Raw genomic sequence first — 20271 nt, forward strand, 5'->3', positions numbered from 1 at the left:
TTTTGGTGTTTTCTTAAAAGCTTTATGATTGCATTTCTTTAGGAGTGTCTTATAGGGGCGCCTGGGTGGCTCAGTTGGTTGGGCGACTGCCTTTGGCTCAGGTCATGATCCTGGAGTCCTGGGATTGAGTCCCGCATCGGGCTCCCTGCTCAGCAGGGAGTCTGCTTCTCCCTCTGACCCTCTTCCCTCTCATGCTCTCTCTCATTCTCTCTCTCAAATAAATAAATAAAATCTTTAAAAAAAAAGTGTTTTATAAACTAGACTTTTAAATTAATGCAGCAAAGCTTTGTCTGAATTACTGCTATAATTTTTATTATTCTCAACGTGCCTCCAGTTTTTTTTTTTTAATATTTTGTTTATTTGACAGAGAGAGACACAGTGAGAGAGGGAACACAAGCAGGGGGAGAGGGAGAAGCAGGCTTCCCGCAGAGCAGGGAGCCCGATGCGGGGCTCGAAGTGGGGCTCGAAGTGGGGCTCGATCCCAGGACCCTAGGACCATGACCTGAGCTGAAGGCAGACGCTTAATGACTGAGCCACCCAGGCACCCCAGTGTGCCTCCAGTTTTAAGAGAACATGCTAGTCTTTGTGTGCATGGGCACATTTTTTTACTTCAAATGTGCTTAAGCATTAAACCATATTTCAAGGACCAATTCTCTATCTTGATATAGACTTATTGTCTTTCGATAAGGACTTACCCTTTTTTTATTTTATTTTTTTATTTGTTTTTCTTCTTCTTTAAAAAATTTTTTTTATTGTTAAGTTAATCATCATACATTACATCATTAGTTTTTGATGTAGTGTTCCGTGATTCATTGTTTGTGTATAACACCCAGTGCTCCATGCAATACGTGCCCTCCTTAATTCCTTAATACCCATCACCAGGCTAACCCATCCCCCCCTCCCCCTCCCCTCTAGAACCCTCAGTTTGTTTTTCAGAGTCCATCGTCTCTCATGGTTCGTCTCCCCCTCCGATTTCCCCCCCTTCATTCTTCCCTTCCTGCTATCTTCTTCTTTTTTTTTTCTTAACATATATAAGGACTTACCCTTTTTTTAAACTTATTTTAAGGTTTTATTTATTTATTTGAGAGGGCCCTAGTGGTTTAGTACCCGCAGGTCAGTCTCCAGGGATGTGGAAGGATAAATAGAGGTCATCCACTCTTCTTTCTCACTCTTGGTCTTCTTCTGACCTAGTCCTAAGGCAGATCTTCTTAGATGTATCCATGCTCCTCCTATGACTCGTACCCCCAGCGCCCGCTATACTTCTTGTATCGTCTCTGCTGCCTGCCTTTGCCAGGGTGCTACTTGGGCTGTGTGGAGAGTGCCATCCACATCCTGTGAGTGGCTTACTCTGAGACTGTGCTATGTGCCCAGCTTCGTGGCCCTGCCTTTGCAGTACATTCTGAGTTGTGTTGGCTGGTTGGGGGGCTGGAGTGGGGTGACGGTGGGAGAGTCCAAGGAAAAATGACAGAAAGAGATAGAGTGACGATTTATGATGCTATAATTTCAAATTTGACAATAATGGCTATGTACCTGTCAGGGCTGCAGACTCTGTTTTGTCAGGTGATCAGACGGGTGCTGCCAGGGCAGAGAGCAGGAGGACCAAGGCTTCACTGGTAAAAATGATGGGAGAAGTTGATGAGAGTCCAGAATGGGGAGGTACTTTGAAAAGAAGTTATTGATTATTGCCAGAAAATGGGTGCTAACAAATAAGCTCTATCCAGCCTCATGTAGGCATCCAGAACTCCTGGCCTTGGCCTTTGTAACTCACCCAATTTCTGTTGAAATAGCATCTGTGTGTGTTGACCTTATCAGGAGTAATAGATCTGGAATAAACATGTTTGGTGATGAGCCACAGAGGGCACAAACAGAATAGCAAGAAATAATGAATTCGCCTCCTGCTTGAGCACCCTTGGGTTTGGAGCTTGGTGTGGGGTCCCCTTGGTTGTGACTATGAACCCTGGAAAGTAGGCACAGACTATCAAGTGTGGTATGAATGTAAGATGTAGTGAATGGGCCCATTGTTTGCCTTTCTTCACTTTTGTCTCCTGTCCTAGTTCTTTTCAGGCCCCTAATGCTGCATTGACCCTTTTGTAATGTCTTAGACATTACACATCAGGCTATGACTTATGTGAGTTAAGACTACGAAGTATAGGTCAGTTATCTGGGAATCGCCAGCCTTCTCAAATCCCTACACATCCATGACTTCTGGCTGTGCCCATGTTTTCAGGGCTGTGATCCTATTTCTCAGAAGTCACCAGAGAAGTAATCCCTTGTGACTCGTATGTCTTTTCCCTAGCTCACCCTGGAGAAGAGGGAGCACCCTTGACTTGGATGTGCAACTAATTTGTTTCCATAGAAATAACAAATAGTTACCAAGCACCTACTCTGTGCCATCCACTCTTTTAGGCTCTAGGAATATGGGGTTGCAAAAGGCAAGTGAGGGTTCTGCTCTCAAGAAAATAGAATTAAAGTAGAATTAAAGAGAACTAAAACCGAATTCTAATTAAAGTAGAATTATATCTACTCACACCGAGTAGATTGACAATGGGATCATACCTTGTTGGATGGCCAGGGAAAACCTCTGTGAGGAAAGGGGATTTAAATCGAATTGTGGGTAACAGAAAGGAACATGTCAAGAGAATAGCGGGGAAAGAGCATTCCAGATGGAGGCACGGGCAGTGCAGAAGCCCTAGAGATGGGAGTGAGCCTGATGAGTGTCACTGGGTTTAGCCTAGAGGGCAAAGGAGAAATGCTTATGGTAAGGCTACCCAAGCACACAGGGGCTTGTAGGCCAGGTTAGTGGGTTCGGAGTTGTTCTAAGGGCAGTGGGAATCTATCTATGAGCTTTAGGTAGGACAGTGGCATGTTCTTTTTTACATGTAAACAATGGTTGTTTTTGATAAGAATGGATTGTAGGGAGTAGAAGCTGAAGCGGGGAGACTCCTTAGGTTTTGTTGTAACCCCAAATATGACAGTGGCTTGAAAAGGGCATAAGTAGTAATGGAGCAGGGGAAAAGGATTAGAGCCCTAACCCAATACTGGGGTTCTTGTCAGACGAGTTTCAGACACAGACACACACAGTTGGAAGACAATGTGAAGACATAGAAAGAAGACGGCTGGCCATCTACTAGTCAAGAGGAAAGGTCTTAAAAGAAAAATCCTGCTGACACCTCAATCTTGGATTTCAAGCCTCCAGAATTGTGAGAAAATCACTAACTGTGGTGTAAGCCACTCGGACTGCAATGCTTTGTTATGGGAGACTCGGCAAACTCATACATGGAGACCCAAGAGGGGATGTTAAGTCACCATTTGGATGTATGGACCTGGAGAGTCATGAATGTTGGAGAGAGAGATTTGGGGTTTGTCAGTCTAGGGATGGTATTAAATCTTGGACTGGATGGGAGAACCTGGGGTGGGAGCATAGACAGAAAAAGAGGTCCTGTGGCTGAGCCCTAGAATAGTGAGGGCTGAGCAAAGGGAGAGCGAGGAGTGGTCAGTGAGAAGTGAGAGGTTACCAGTGTGAGTCCACTTGAAAAGTGACCTTTGATCTTTAGCCTCTTAGCCTCATTTTGGATTCATATCTTGGACCTATTTGACTCCTAAGATTCTTCTTTGAATATATGTTTTGGATCTTTGCATCAATCTCCTGCCTTGCAGTGCTTGATCACAACACCATTTCTCGTTTATTAGAAGTAGGGTGACTAACTGTCCCACTTTGCCCAGGACTGCGGGGTTTCTGGAATGTGGGCCCTTCAGTGCTAAACCCAGGACATTTCCAGGCACACTGGGATGAGTTGGTCACCATAATAAAAGGAAAGTTTTGGCAAAATTTATTTATTTCATCTCACTGGCTTCAGTGAAAGGTGACTGGTCTAAGAGAATGTCATAACTATTAGAATTATCATCTTTGAAATGTTTATTTTTTCCTAGAAACTATCTAGAAATGGGTACTTCCACCATGAAACAAGCCTAACAGTGAAAAACAAGTTTGAGATACCATTCAGTTCCATTATCCCCTACCTAGTTTCATTTTAACAATATTTTCTTGGCTTGAGTTTGTATCATTAGTAATTTCATACATTTTAGGGTGTACATTTTGAGTAATTATCTCCCCAGTGATTTTTAAGCATTTGCTTCAGTTAATTGAACACTTTAATGAGCCCACGAACAGCATCTTTGGCATTAGACAAAATATAAAAGTGGAGCCAGCCACTATTCATTGGGTTTTAGCTGGTCCGAACCTAACAGATATTCAAGACCTAACACAGGACTACGTTGGTTTACCTTTCGTGGCCCTAATCTGGGTGAGTAGAAAAAATGAGGTCCTTCAAGTGTTCAGGTCCAATAAGGAGGGCTCCTGAATCCATCCTGAATACTTGTTATTCGTTCATATCTCCCTGGCCTAGCTTGGTTCTTAAGTCCAGGCCACCCATCACACTTGGTTCTGCCCCCTCCCTTTCCACCTCTCTCATCCTCAGGGCCTTCCTGGACTGGGCAGGAGGAAATATTAGACACATTCCCAGCTCCATCTGACCAGTGCCCCACTCCCACATCACATGACATGGATATAACTTTATACTCAACCAAACATATGTTCCTGCTAAGGCCAAAACAGCCTGAAGTCAGGGTCAACTTCTGTATTATTTTCCTAGGGCTGCTGTAACTAATCACCATGAGCTGCATGGCTTAAAACAACAGAATTTTATTCTCTTATAATTCTGGAGGTTGGAAGTCTGAAACCAGGGTGTCGGCAAGGCCATGCTCCCTCTGAAGGCTCTGGGGAGAATCCTTCCTTGTCTCTTTGAGCTTCTGGTGGTTGCCCACAATCCTTTGCATTCTTGGCTTTCGGATATATCACTCCAATTTTGGTCTCTGGCTTCATATGATGTTCCCCTCTTAGTGTGTCTCTGTGTCCAGATTTTCCTCTTCCAAGGATACCAGTCATTGAATTAGGGCCCTCCCCAGTTCATTACGACCTGACCATAATTTGATTTCACCTGCATAGACCTTATTTCCAAATAACGTCGCATTCACAGGTACTAGGAGTCAGGACTTCATATCTTCATATCTTTATGGAGGACACAATTCAATCCACAAGAACTTCTTGTTGATTAATCCTGTGAAGAAGAGCATTTGCTCATTAACAGGGCTTGGTGAAGTCAACCACACACTCAAGATAATAATTGCTGGCTTTCAGGCTTCAATTCTGATACCAACTCCAGGGTGCTTTTTTTTTCCCCATACCAACAAGCAATTAACTCAATTCTGACATTACCTACCTGGAGATAGTGACTGATCCCACAGGTTAAGAGCTTAGTCCTAGAGTCTGCCCTCCCCGCTTGGATGCCAGTCACAAGTTCAGGCTGTCATTTGTGCATTTGACTGACCAACTATAAATCGGAGGTTCTAACAAACCCTTCCTTGGGTTCCATTAATTTGCTAGAGTGGCTCACAGAACTCAGAAACATTTCTACTTACTAGATCACCAGTTTATTATAAAAGGATATAACTCAGAAACAACCAGCCATAGGGCAAGGTATGTGGCAAGGGACTCAGAACTTCCATGCTTTCCTGAGATGTCACTTTCCCCACACCTCCATGTGTTCATGAACCCAGAAGGTCTCTGAACCCCACACTTTTGGGTTTTTATGGAGGCTTCATTATATAGGTATGACTGAGTAAGTCATTGGCCACTGACCGCAATCTTCAGCCTCCTCCACTCCCCAGAGGTCTGGAGGGGGACTGAGTTCTAACCCTTTAATCACAGGATTAGATTAAACCTCTGGTGGTGATCAGCTCTCATCCTGAGATGACCCAAGGGCTTTCCAAAAGTCACCTCATTCACATAACAAAAGACATCTCCGATCGCTCTCAACACTTAGAAAATTCCAAGGGTTTTAAGAGCTCCTTGCCAGGAACTGGGATGAAGATCAAACATATATTTCCTATTATAAATTATAATATCACAAGGCAGGATGGGGTAGTGAAAATGGTACAGGACGGGGAGTCAGAAGTACCGGAGAGCGCCCTTAGCTGAGGTTTTGCTCGCTGCAGTTTCGCTTCCCGACGTTTCAGTTTCCCTGGGGACAGCTGCGCAGAAGTAACCTCGCCTCCTTCTGACGAATTGTCAGCCAATCAATAGTAGCGTAACGCTACGTCGCAGTGCCCGTGTCACTCGTCATTCATGTCACTTCATCTTGTCACATAGGCATTTTATCATCTCACATCATCACTAGAAGGAGGGTGAGTACATAATGAGATATTGGGAGAGAGACCACATTCACACGACTTTTATCGCGGCGTATTGTTATAACTATTCTATTTTATTATTGTTGTTGTTAATCTCTTACTGTGCCTAATTTGTAAATCAAATTGTATCATAGGTATGTACTTATAGGAGAAAACATAGCATAGATAGGGCTCGGTACCCTCCTCAGTTTCAGGTATTACTGGGGGTCTTGGAATGTATCCCCTGTGCACAAAGGGTGACTATTGTGTTTAAATCTTGGCTCCACTACTCATCTGAGAAGCCTTGGGCAAGTCACTTACCTTTTCTGATTCAGTTTCCTTGTTTATAAAACGAGTATCTTATCTACCATGCATGGTAGCTGTAGTGAGGTTCACATGAGATAGTTTACACAAGGCATCTGGCTGAGTGTTCAATCCATGTTATCAATGCTATCTCACTTTACTGCCCTTTTATTTAATTTATTTTTTGAAGACTTTTTTTTTTTTTTTTTAGAGTATGAGCGAGAGAGTGAATGCTTGGAAGAGGGAGAGGGAGAGAGAGAATCGTAAGCAAGTTCCACGCTCAGTGCAGAGCCCAATGTGGGGCTTGATCCCAGGACCCTGAGATCATGACCTGAACCGATACCAAGAGCTGGATGCTTAACTGACTGAGCCACCCAGGCGCCCCTAAAGATTTTATTTTTGAGTAATTTCTACACCCAGTGTGGGGCTTGAACTCACGACCCCAAGATCAAGAGTTGCACGCTCTACTGACTGAGCCAGCCAGGTACCCCCTCTCACTTTCCCTTAAATTGAGCTGACATCATGTAAATTAATTTGCAAGTTTCTTTGTACTCTTCATAGAATTTAAACATTATAACTGTATGGCTAGTGTTGAGATTATTAACCAATCTGAGCATTACTCAAGTTTTGTATTTTAAGAGTGACTCTTTTTGGGTGTGATTGAGAATTTTGGAAATGCAGTAGGAAATGCCTTTTCCATCACAATGTGGGTGGTGTAAGGTCCATCACAGGAAACTTTATAGATAATCAAGTACCTTGGAGTGATTAGAAACAACTGCCTTAGGAATTTGGTTGGAGTCGATTAGCCCTAATGATTTCTTGTGGCTCTGGGCCATCTATTTTATCCTCAGGAATTTGTGAGGTATTTAGGGGCCGGATTTGCCTCTTTCTGTTAACTACCACATCGGTTAGGAATTATGTTTGGTTGCTGGGAACAGAGCTGATTTCAGTGGCTTAAAAACATAAGGATTTATTATTTTTTCTAACAATAAATATCGGGAAGTAGTCAGTCCAGAGAAGGTATGGCTGCATCTTGATCCTTGGGACCCAGGACTCTTACAGTTTTCTGCACATTTCTCTTTTTGAGATAGCCTTATATGGGAAAAAATTTGCAAATCATATATCTGGTAAAGGATTAATATCTACATATATAAGGAACTAACACAATAGCAAAATAATAAAAATAATAATTTAAAGGGGTGCCTGGGAGGCTCAGTCAATTAAGCATCCAACTCTTGATTTCAGCTCAGGTCATAATCTCAGGGTCATGCCTCTTGTTGGGCTCAGTGCTGGGAATGGAGCCTGCTGAAGATTTTCTTTCTTTCTGCCCCTCCCCACCCTATGCTTGCGTGTGCATGCTCTCTCTAAAAAAATAATAATAAATAATAAAAATGGGCAAAGGACCTGAACAGACATTTTTCCAAAGAAGATATACAAATGGCCAACAAGTACATGAAAAGATACTCAACATCACTAATCACCAGGAAAATGCAAATCAAAACCGCAATGTGATATCACCTCACACCTGTTAGAATGGCTATTCTCAAAAAGACAGAAGATGACAAGTGCTGATGGAGATGTGGAGAAAAACGTCCCCTTCTGCACTGCTGGTGGGAATGTAAATTGGTATAGCCGTTACGGAAAACAGTATTATTAAAATATTAAAAAGATAACTACCATATGGTCCAGCATTTCTGCTTCTGGGTGTATATCTAAAGGAGACGAAATCAGGATCTCAAAGAGATCTCTTTATTCCCAAGTTCATTGCAGCATTATTTATAATAACCAAGATTGAAAACAACTATATATATATATATATATATATATATATATATATATATGGTCATAAAAAAGAAGGAAATCTGCCATTTGCAACGACATGGAAAGACCTTAAGGGAATTATGCTAAATGAAATAAGTCAGACACAGAAAGACAAATAATGTATCATCTCACTTGTATATGGAGTCTAAACACAAACTGAACTCAGAAGCATAAATTGGTGGTTGCCAGGGGTGGGGGAAATGGGTAAAGGTAGTCAAAGAGTACAAACTTCTAGTTATAAGATGAGTAAGTTCTCGAGAGCTGATCTGCAGCATGGTTACTATAGTTGACGATACTGTATTGTGTATTTGAAAGTTGCTGGGAGAATTCTCACCACACACACACTAAACAATTCTATGAGGTGATGGATATACTAACCTTATTGCGATAATCATTTTATAATATATATGTATATCAAATTAATCATGTTTTATACTTTGAACTTATACAGTGTTATATGTCAATTACTTCTCAATAAAGCTAGAAGGGAAAAAAAAGATAGCCTTATAGTCCAAGATGGCTCTTGGAGCTGGAGCCATCACATCCATGCTCCAGGTAGAAAGATGGAGCAAAGAAGAGGCATAGAGCCATAACTCCCAGCTGAATCAACACTCAAAGCCCTACCCTCCATTTTATTTTTGTTTTGTTTTGTTTTTTAAATCTCACTAACTATACTGGTCTGTAAGGGAGGCTGGGGAAATGCAAATATTTTTAGTAGGACACTTTGCCACCCAATAATACAGATAGGAGAGAATGAATACCTTGGCATTTAACAGTCTCTGGCTCAACTCTCTCAGCTCATTTGATCATACCCTTTATGATAAAAATGCATTTCCTTTTGCCCAACCACAATTATCAGTCATACTGAAGAGTCACTCATAAAGAACTAAAGAGTAGTTTTTTTCCCTAGAGCACATAGGGTAATTCTTTAACTCATGGGAACTTAGTGAAGTCATTCATTTATACAAGTGGTAAGTTGTTTGTGTCTCCTAAATGTCTGGCAAGGTACAAGGCTCTGAGGACAGAGCAATGAGTAAAACAGGCATAGTCCCTTCTCTCCTAGTTACAGACCGGTGCAGGAACGGAGGAACGTGAATCAAAGTGGCATATAAAGACATGAAGAATTCCTATGTGGTGACAAAAAATGACAAGTCTTAGGTAAAATAAAAGGAACTCTCTGGGTACAGAGTTAGGGAAGGCTCTTGACTGTATGGATGAATTGAAATTTGATGGATGGGTTGGAAATAACTGGTTGAAGGAGCTGTGTGGGTAAATAGCATTCCAGGAATTCCAGGCATTCCAGAAAGAAAGAATAGTACAGATGAAGGCCAACGGTGGGCGGAGCATCGAAAAAGGCCAGTTAGTGTGACTGGAGCACCAGAAGCAAGAGGAAGCACGCTAGGACCGGAGATTAGAGAGGTGGGCAGGAACTAGCTTTGTGGGGATGTGTTAGGCATGTTAAGGATTTCAGTTGTCCTCCCAGGAGCAATGGGAAGTCACTGAATTTTAAGGTGGGGTGGGGTTAAGGGCATGTGAAATGAACATATATATTAGCTCTTTGAAAAGATTACTACTGTGTTAGAGGATAGACTGGACTGGATTGAATAGTGGCAGGCAGATTAGACAGGAGTCCAGGTAAGTGATGAATGGAGGCTTGGTACAGGATGCTGGTAGTTGTGGGCATGGAAAGAAGTAGATGGATTCAGGAGGACAAATGTAATTCTGGGGTGGGGACCACTTGACTTTTGAGGGCTGATGATGTTCCAGATGTGTCTTTCTGAGATACAGAATTTCATCTTTAATATGAAAGAGAAAGTGGTTATATTAGATTTATTGATAGATTAGATTGATTCTCAATTTCAAAATTACCCAGACTTGGGTTAGGATGAGATTTGATCCTGGTTTGGTTCTTAGTGCAATGTTTTTGATTTCATATATTTTTCTAACCCTCAACTCTGGGATATTAACAAAATGTACACCAAAAACCTCTACGCTCTTGTACAGTCATGAGAGATGCTTAGGTGATGTATTCCTTGCTGCTATGAGAGTTGTTAACTTTCTTCATTTACCCGAATTTGAAAATTAAAGAATCGAGAGGTTTCAGGTTAAACATGATGCCCAAGTGCAATGTTTATTATGCAATGTTTACTGTCCCCCATCCTTAATACCACCAAGATGTCAGAGAAAGGATTATACAGCATTAACTCATGAGGACAAAATGAATAGGGAAGGAGATGACTATGCAAGAGATCCCAACAAAATTTTGAGGTATGGAAAGTAGATGGATTAATGGTAACTGATTGGGGTTTTAGCTTTTCCTGCTATAGCCAATAATAAGCAAGCTGCTTTGTGTCACAAACTCAAGATAATCTCAGGCATTGGTGGCTCTAGATACCTCTGAAGGTGGGGCTGATAAGAGCATTAGTTTAAAAAGGATTCCCTCCCTCCACTTAGGATGCTAGACAAGTACCCTTCCTCCATTCTGCATAGATAGGTTTATGTCTAGAGAGGATGAACTTGGGAATTTCTGGACTAGAGGAAAAGTCAACAGATACTCGGCAATACTTGGAGACCTTTTTTGTTGTCGGAACATGGTGGGAATTTGTTACTGGCATCTAGTGGGTAGATGCCAGAAATTCTGCTAAATATTCTACAACACACAGGACTGCCTCACAACAAAGAATTATCTGCACCAAAACGTCAATAGAGCTGAGGTTGAGAAACTCCGAGTTAAGTGAAAATCTGGAATGAGACTCCCTGCCTCCTTACCCCACTGTAGACATGGGCATGCAAAGGCACTATAGGAGGTGGAAGAATATCTTGATTGGGAAGTTGACTAGCAAAGACAAATATGCGGACATCTGTATATGTCCCAACAGTGTGACAGGTTCCTGCCAATCACTCATTATAAATTCTACTCACTCTCCCAGAACTTCCATTTATCTTTTTGAGACTGTCTTAAATATGACCAGAGAGCAAAGCCTCACCAGATAGTTGAGGACAGTCTCTTCATGAAAAATGAAGAAAAAAATTAAGAGGAAAAAAGAAGAATCTAGAAAAAAATAAAGAATACAAGCAACAGAAAAAAACATTAAAAGTAACTTATTATAGTATCTCTAGAGAGGTAAGAGATACTATTGCACTTCTTAAACTAGACCACTATGCTATTAACAAGAAAGGGATATTGATAAAACAAGTTATTAGAAATTGAAACTATGAGAGCAGAAGTAAAAATGAAGGGTTGGATAGTAAGGTTGAAGAACTCTTAGAAAGTACAACAGAAGGACCAAGAGATGGGGAAATAGGAGAGAAAAATAGAGCAATGGAGGAAAATCTAAGAGGTCAACATCCAACTAATAGCCATTCCAAAAGAACATGAAGGAAATCAGAAAAGAAAAAAGAAAAAAAGAGCAAGAAACTTCCCCAGAGGACAAGAGTTTCCAGATTAAAGGGCCTGCTGGGTGCCCAGTACAAGAGATGCATATCATCATGAAATGTTATACCAGGAATGAAGAAAAGTCTTAGGAACTATCAGAGACAAGAAGAAATCAGTTATCAGGGGAATTAGACTTTTCAACAGAAACCCTGGAAGCTAGAAGTTAATGGAGCGTTGCCCTCAGCATTTTGAAGGAAAATTATTTCCACTTAGAATTCTGTATTTTTGCAGAACTTCAGGCAAATGTAAAGGTAGAATAAAAGCCTTTCCAAAGTTATGTGACTGAAGGTATTTAACTTCTATGTATCTTGACTTAGGAATATGCTGCAGGATGTGCACCATCAAAAAGGAGTATAAATCAAGATGGAGGAAGCCATGGGATTTGGGATCAGGTCAAGGACCCACACAGTAGAAAGAGAAGGGAATACCTGATTTAAAGTGTGCATTAGGCCAATGGAGCTTGGGCAGATTGTAACAGGAGGATGGAGCACTCCAAAAGGGATGTCTTTAAGGAAAGCAAACGAATACTACATTGTGTAATAAATGGAATGAGAGGAATTTTAGAGAATTGTGGGAGTTTTCAGGATACAATAGTGAAAGTTACATAGAACATTAAATAAATGAAAAATGAGGCACAGAAAAGAGGATGAACAAGAAAGGAAATCTATTCTGATCGTGCATTTAGAGAGCACTCATTCTATGGCAGGCACTCATTTCAGCGTTCACACATAATTTTTCGTTTAACCCTCACAGCAGCCCATGAAGTGGTGTGGATACAGTTTTCATTTTACAATTACGGAAAATGAGGCACAAGGCCACATAGCTGGTACCTATTGGAGGCAGGATTTCAACCAAGGCAGTCTGGGTTCATAGTCATTAACAGTGTAAATTCTGTATTGCTTTAATCAAAATAGTGATGTTACTCTTTTGAGGTGACAGTGGGGTGGAGAAATGGGAGGAACTAATGTAACTGCTAGGTTTTAATCTTTGACCGTGGGAAGTAGTAGATAATGTCCACATGGGAAAGGAAAACAAGAAATAGCAATAAAGCATCTAATATAAACATATGGAGGTTATGATGGTAGGAAATAGCTAAAAAGAGTTGGGAGTTGTTACCTGTGGGGAATGGGAGGGGAGGTGGAACGAGGTGGGGTAACAGGATGTTCATTTTTCTTTTAGCCTTACGGTGCGATTTGACTTTTTAAAACAATATACTTGTATTATTTGATTTAAAAAAAGGTTAAATAAAGATAAAAGGAATAAAGGAATTTTTTAGTTTTATGTTGGATCACCCAGTTGGAATCTAAGCTGCTGCACGGTAAAGGGTCCCTGTCTCCATCTACAGGGGCACCACACCTTTGATATTCATGGCTGTAGCCATCATGCTGTCGCTGCTTATGGGAAGGCTTGTAAGGGGTTCCAGAATGGTGTGTGTAAGTCCAAACCATGCTGAGCTGGTTTGAAATACTATTCATGGATCGTTTCAATTGAAGGAAAGTGCCTTCTTGGCTTGGGTTTGTAGATTTAATTAGACAATTTCAGAGTCAAAGTTGTGCTGTTGCCATTTTAGGGTTGAGTCAGACTTTATGAACTCACCGGCAGGGGAGACACTCAGGTCGTATTTATTTATTTATTTATTTATTTATTTATTATTTATTTATTTTTAAGAGTCTTGCCTCCTGCAGCTATTTTTTTAATCCTTATACACCAGAAGAAAAAGAATCATTGTTCATAAACACAAGGAGTGAAATACACTGATTTTTCTTTTGCTCTTTGGAAGTAGGGGGAGGAAATGTGCACGTCTCAGTAGTAATTCTTGTTTTTGTTCTGAGTCCTTTATTGCATTATTCACCCAGGGACTGCAGAGTGATTGGAATCAGAGCTGTGGTAGAAGGGCCTCAGCCAGCGATGGAGAGGCAGGCCAAATACTCCCATGAATTTGCAGCCCCATTACAAATGCACCCTGCTGGGAGGAAGCACTCAGTTTCTTTTGCCAGAAAGTCTGAACAGAACAGGCTTCTATTTAACCATGTGTTATCTTGAAAACTCTCTCTTCTCATTTTTTTTTTTTTTTTCACAGTCTGGAGATTTCTTTAGTGATGCCTCCCATCAGAAAGAAAAACGATGATTCTAGCAGTGACTGAGGAAATATTAATTTCGAATATTCAATAACACATAGGGATGTTTTCCTTGTGGGGCATTTATGGAGATTGCATATTTTAGACCATGTAGAATGGATGTTGGGGGGAGGTAGATCCTCGCATCTGTTTTAGTTGAAGAAGGATTTGGGGAGAAACTGGAATTTAAAGAGGCCTTTTAGTTTTTATCAATTTCTATCAGGGACAGAGAGCTCCTGTGTCAGTCATATCTCCAAAGAGAGGTTTACTCCTCCAGTTACTGCTTTCTAAAGGGCTGTTACGTGAAAACAATAAGCACAAAGAGACAGTGTCTTAGGACAAATGCTGATGCCTTTTTATTCCTCTTTGCACTCTTAGAAGTGAAACACAATTAGCTAACTTAGCTGTGGCAGCATTAGTAAGTAGCTTCATGGGAAGAGTGCAGAGTGGTGGGTTATGAAACCAGATTTGGGAAGGCAATTTAAATACAATGCTCAACCTGTTCCTTTCGTTGTGTGATTGCTATAAAGCAAAGCAGTAGATTAGGATCACATGCATAGGACCACCGGCCACTCCTAGCTCACAGCCCCACCAACAGACCAAATTCTTGTTTCTAGGATTGGTCTGGCAGCTGCTGGCTTCCATTAGGCTTGGTATTGGTGGGCACCAGCCATGCCCAGCTGAGCGTTTCTCGAGTGCCTTGTAAAGGGGCTTGCAGCTGAGCTCTTTAATTTTTAAAATATGTTTATTAAATGATTTCTGTCTTAGTTGGGCCTACTATAACAAAATGCCACAGAGTGGGTGACTTAAACAACAGATATCGATTTCTCCCTGTTCTGGAGGTTGGGTAGTCCAAGATCAAGGTGCCAGCAGATTTGCCGTCTGATGGGAGCCACTCCCTGGCTTGCAGATGGCCTCCTAGCTATGTGCTCACACGGCCTTTTCTCTGTGCGTGGTGCATGAACAGGGAGAGAGAGTCTCTCTTCCTGTCTTATAAGGGTACTAATCCCATTATAAGGGCTCCACCCTCCCGACTGAATCTAAGCCTAATCCCCTTGCAAATGCCCCACCTCTAATTACATCACGTTGTGGTTAGGGCTTCAACATAGGAATTTGGGGGCAACATAAACATTCAGCTCATGACAATGTTCTATCTATCTTTATTTTTCTTCTTATGATGAAAAGGCAATCATCTTTAAATACCAGTATGATGTCTGGCTTAAGGTATGTGTGCAGTACTTTAGCTGGCTGGCTGAGAGAGTGGGAGAATTCGTAGAAAAGGAGTGTAGGGGCGCCTGGGTGGTTCAGAAGGTTAAGCGTCTGCCTTCAGCTGAGGTCATGATGCCAGGGTCCTGGGATTGAGCCCCGTGTGGAACCCCATGTCAGGCTCCCAGCTCAGCGGGGAGTCTTCTTCTCCCTCTCCCCCTGCTCATGCTGTCTCTCTCTGTATCGCTCTGTCTCAAATGAGTAAATACAATCTTAAAAAAGGAGTGCTAATTTGGAAGAGGAGAGAGAGTGTGCATGTGTAGGAAACCAATGTGCTCTTACCTTCTCGTTATCTGAATGCTTCTCAACATTCAATCAATCAGGGGAGTAAATGGACTAACAGTTTTTAAGCCCAGGGACTGTTTGTGCCAAGGTCCAGTTGTGTTTTCGTTCAGTATGACACCAATACTATTAAAGACTAGTTTTCTGTAGGAGAGGGGCTTTGTTGAGACAGCGAATACCAAAGGATTCATTAGAGATTTAACCTCAAAAATAATGTGCCAATGCACTTGAATTCTAAGCAGACCCAGTTGTAGTCTGGTCATGCTGTAGTCATGTGACTTATTGACATTATGGTAAACAGTACATTTTTAAAAATTATTATTTATTTTTAAAAAGATTTTATTTATTTATCTGACAGAGAGAGAGAGATAGTGAGAGCAGGAACACAAGCAGGGGGAGTGGGAGAGGGAGAAGCAGGCTTCCCGCGGAGCAGGAAGGGCTTGATGATCCTAGGACCCTGGGATCATGACCTGAGCCAAAGGCAGACGCTTAATGACTGAGCCACCCAGGCATCCCTAAACAGTACATTTTCTAACATTATTGAAAGCATAGAATATTTTGTTCTACCTTTTTTTTTTTTTTTTTTTTTTAACAATAAGAGACAAACCACCAAGAGAAGGGGTTTCAAACTTGGGGAGCTTACATAAAATACAGATACCAGGACTTAGATGCAAAACATAAGGATAGGGGCCCAAAAATCTGAATATTTAACAAATGCCAAAGATAATTATGCTGCACATGGTCTAAGCATCGAACTTTGGAGAAAAACACCAAACCAAACCACAAAAACAATCCGTTCTTCAGACCGTCTCTAGCACCAAAACTTGTCCCATATATCAAGCCCTTAGGCCTTAGTATGCTCTTAGAAGCTTCGCCTTAATGCCTAATGAGTGGGCTGGAGGCCTAGACTAGCTGGAGTCCCTCAGAGCCCTCCAGTAGTAAATAATTGGAGAACCATTGGTTGGGTACAACTCAAGCCAGTCCTGATGTCTCCTTGTAATTGCAGTTTCTGTGGGGGCCCCAAGCCCTTCATGCCCACCATATGGAGTGGCCACAGAATTTTAGTATCCCCCAGAGGCCCCAGAGCCCATGCTTTTATTTGAGAGTCTTCCTCCCAAGTAAAATGAAACTCCCAAGGCTTTCTCTTTGATTCGTGGTAGCAATTATGAAAATTCCCTCTCTCTACCCAGCCTCTACCAAGAATACTTTAATTCAGTGGGGTTGAGGTCCCCTGAAGTTTCGTGACCAACTCTGACAGGGACAGAACAATAGTACACTCAGGAGCCGACCCTTAAAGTCCTCGGTGAAATATTTGGCTCGCCTCCTCCCTCCATTTGTGCTATATGAAAGAATTCCATGGTGTGACATGGTATATTGTTTTTGGATAATTCTGCAGGCTAGTCTTGAAATGAATGCTTATAGGAAGCTGTCAAGATGAACCTAGTATTAGGCAATAAAGGTCGGCCAGGGGTGGTTTAAATAGAGGTGCTTGCTTGGGATTGTTCAGAATAATGGAGCTCTTAGGTGAGAAGTGAAAATAGCAAACACTGCTGGCTGCTGACAACACCTAGGGCCGTTACCCTTTTGTGTGAAGTCACTGGAAGAGAGATGAATTATGTTTCCTGGGCGGATTTTTTTTTTTTTTTTTTTTTTTATGGAAGGTGGGTGGCAGCAGGGATCTATTTTTATTTAAAATGCTTGAGAAGTGCAGTGGAATGGCTATGCAGTTTGCAATCAGGTCTTTGCCTTTGTTTGGCAAGGCGTGAGCCCCTGGCGGCAGAAGAATGGTAGTCCTGCCCGGGTTGCTGTGGCACTTCGCGGGAGGTGCTTTATAATATTTGGGCAAGTTTGCCATTATCCTAGTGTCTTACTTTCTCACTTCCTTAAATATGATTTAACGCCTCGTGGCATGACGGGATTTCCTTAAATGTTGGCAGATCGCTTTATGCGTTCAGATGTGCGAAGGTAAAGTCATCCAATTTATTAATTATGCATTGCAGTTAATAATCATATAAAGCTGTCAAGTGATTAGCTGTAGGAGGTGTGTGAGAAAAGGACTGTTAAAACGGCAGCAGTTGTTGCTATAGACAGGGCTCTTTGCTGTCGTGCTCAGAACCTTTTAAAGAAATGCCCAGTTCTAACTTCAAAGCCCTATTTCATGAAAATCGCGTTCTGGATGGCAGAGTTGTTTCTATCCCAACCTCCTCCTTTGTGGGAAGTGAAGGCTGTCGTGCTGTGATTATCTTCAAAAGAGTGCACTCCATGTGGTAGGTAGAGAGCTCATCTTCCGTGAGAGGAAGAGTGAATCCTTCCTATCTGGAAGATTCTGGCTTTGTCAGGGACTGGCTGGCTGTGTGAGGAAGACGCCTATAGTTCTGGGTCACAGCATCTCTCCCTGTAAAAGGGAGACATCCTACAGTTGTGCAGAGGATCCTCTCTGTCCTGTTCACTTCCTCAGGGTGATTGACCTGTGTCAGGGCTAGAAAAGGAACAAATACCAGGCAGCCGGGGGCAATGAGGTCTCTGCTCTAAGCTGGTACTCAGCGCCGTGTGTGCACGAGACAGATGCGCACTGAGGCTCGCTCCGGGAAAGGAAGGAAGGATACAACAGATGGATTCACAACATAGGCATTGGAATGCAGCCAGCCTACCCGGGAGCTGCCGCGGGGAGATGACTGGAAACCAAAGCCCGAGCCCAAGCTGAAGCTGTAGTCTCTAGCCCTGAGGAGTCACCCACTTTCTCTCACCTTTGAGTCTTCTCCACTTAGCCTCCTCAGTAAGGCCCCCAAGCTTGAGTATTTATGACCCATGAGGTCTAGAAGTCGCCGCTGACCATCTACAGGATCTAAGACTCATCTGCATTCCTTTAGCAAGGATTAATGCGTGCCTACCGTGCCCCAGTACCTCTTGTAAGTCTTGCCTCCAGCGGGAAGTTCAGACAGTCATCAGATACATAGGCAAAGGAATGAACGAGCAGTACACTTTCAGATATAGATGAATGAATAGAAAATAAAATAAGATGATGGGACAGAGAGTGATAGATAGAGATGGGGGATGGTGCAGCACTTTAAAGAAAGGAGTGAAAGTAGTATTTGAATAGACTTGAGTGAGGAGCAGAGCCGGCAATGTGGAGATCTAGGAGACTCGAGTCCAGGCAAAGGGAGCAGCGTGCGTGAGGGCCCAGAGTCAGGAATGAAAGCAGTGGGTAAAAGGAACAGCAAGAAGCCATAGTGATGGGAGCATAATGAATGAGGGGTCAAGTGGTGGGAGATGAGGAGCAGGGCAGGTCATCAAGGGACTTGTAGTTTCATCAGGAGTTAGGAGTTTTTCTGAGTGAAATGGAAAGCCGTTGGAAGAGTCTCAGGTTGGAGCACCATGATGTGATCCACGTTTTTAAAAGATCACTCTGGTGGCTATGTGCAAAACAGAATGCAGAGGGGCCAGCGTGGAAGCAAGGAGCCCAGGGAGGAGGCTGCTTGCTGCTCTAATCCCCGTGAGATATGATGCCGGCTTGGGCCAGGTTGGTGGTGGTGGAGTTGGGGAGAGCTGGCCATTTAGGGGCATTACAGGATTTGCAGGTGAGCCAGTTGTGGGGTGTTGAGAAAGAGAGAACTCAGGTGTTTTTCTGGAGGAACTAACTGCACAGAATTGACATTTGCTGCCATGGGAAGACTGGGAAAGGAACAGGATTGAGAGGAGAAATTAAATTTATGTTTTGGACGTGTTCATTTGTGAGATGCCTACTAGTCATCCAAATAGAGATGTCAAGCAGCTACTTGGATGTTTAAATCTGGAGCAAGGGAGAGGTGGGGACTGGTGATTAGAATTTGGGAGCTAATTCTAACCAGGGCTTCAGCTGAGATCACCTACAGAGATTGTGTTTACGGGGCAGAGAAGGAGGCCCAGGACTAATCCCTAGGGTACTCTGACATCTAGAGGTGGGGAAGGGGAGGGAAGCCAGCCAAGAAGACTGCGGCGGAGGAGGTCAGATTCCAGAGACAGGGAATTCAATTGATACCTAGCCCACCAACATGTAGGTCCCCTTCAAGTTTGCTAAGTACTCCTGGCCCAATCAGTAATGGCCAAAGTGAATGGGCGGTGAGGCCTGCTGACCTCCACTGAGTTTTGTGGGCAGGATCAGATTTCTTGAGAAGGGGAAAGGACAGGGTAGGGATTCTAAAACCTGGCCTATAATGTAATTGAAATTTTGTTGACTGACTCTGAAGGATATTACTTCTCACTCTCTTTCTCTTTTATCATAGCTTTTTTTAAATTTATTTTTATAGGCTTATTACTAGGTCTATCTTACCTTTTACCTTCCAAAGGATCTCAGAGGCCCTTAGTACCACCAGTACCTAGATTTCTTCCCCCCTTTCTGTCTTCTTTCCTTCTTGGCCCAGCCTTAAAAAATTTCCTTTCCACATTCACATTCATGGAGATAATCCAGCATCCATAACCTGGAACTGTCTTGTACCTGTGGAAGAACCATAGGATGGGGCCACCACCATAGTCGACTCTTCGCCAGGCAGTGGTAATCCTCTCAATCTCATACACGTTGTCAGAATAAATCTTTGACCCAAATAGTGCTAGGGCATCCCAGGAGTCTAGATGAACAGTTCCCCTCAGAGAGACAGGGAAGCATTACTTAAATTCAGGAATACTGTGAGCAGATGTTGATTAAGAGACCTGACATGATTGCTAAGGGAAGGGCGGTGTCTGGGGAAGATGGTCTAGCATTGCTTCACTCTTGTTCCCTGAATTCTCTCTCCTGGCCAGCTGTGCAGATGTGGGCCACAGGCACAGTGGGGTGAACAGTGT

The 20271-nt window shown here is 42.5% G+C and overlaps 1 protein-coding gene across 13 annotated transcripts in view; it reads left to right on the forward strand.

The window, feature by feature from the left end:
- Positions 1-20271, forward strand: part of NCALD (neurocalcin delta) — a 383100-nt gene that overhangs the window by 28539 nt on the left and 334290 nt on the right. The window contains exon 1 of one of the 13 annotated variants that reach the window (XM_054512526.2): positions 9631-9771. The exons of the other annotated variants lie outside the window; for them this stretch is intronic. The gene's annotated coding sequence lies outside the window, so the exon portion shown is untranslated. Of the gene's footprint in view, positions 1-9630; positions 9772-20271 lie in introns of those variants that run through there. 13 annotated transcript variants of the gene reach the window in all.

Source organism: Mirounga angustirostris, unplaced genomic scaffold, assembly GCF_029215605.1.
Source record: "Mirounga angustirostris isolate CCGP_5_RB_7025 unplaced genomic scaffold, mMirAng1.0.hap1 SCAF_4, whole genome shotgun sequence".
Taxonomy (NCBI): Eukaryota; Metazoa; Chordata; class Mammalia; order Carnivora; family Phocidae; genus Mirounga; species Mirounga angustirostris.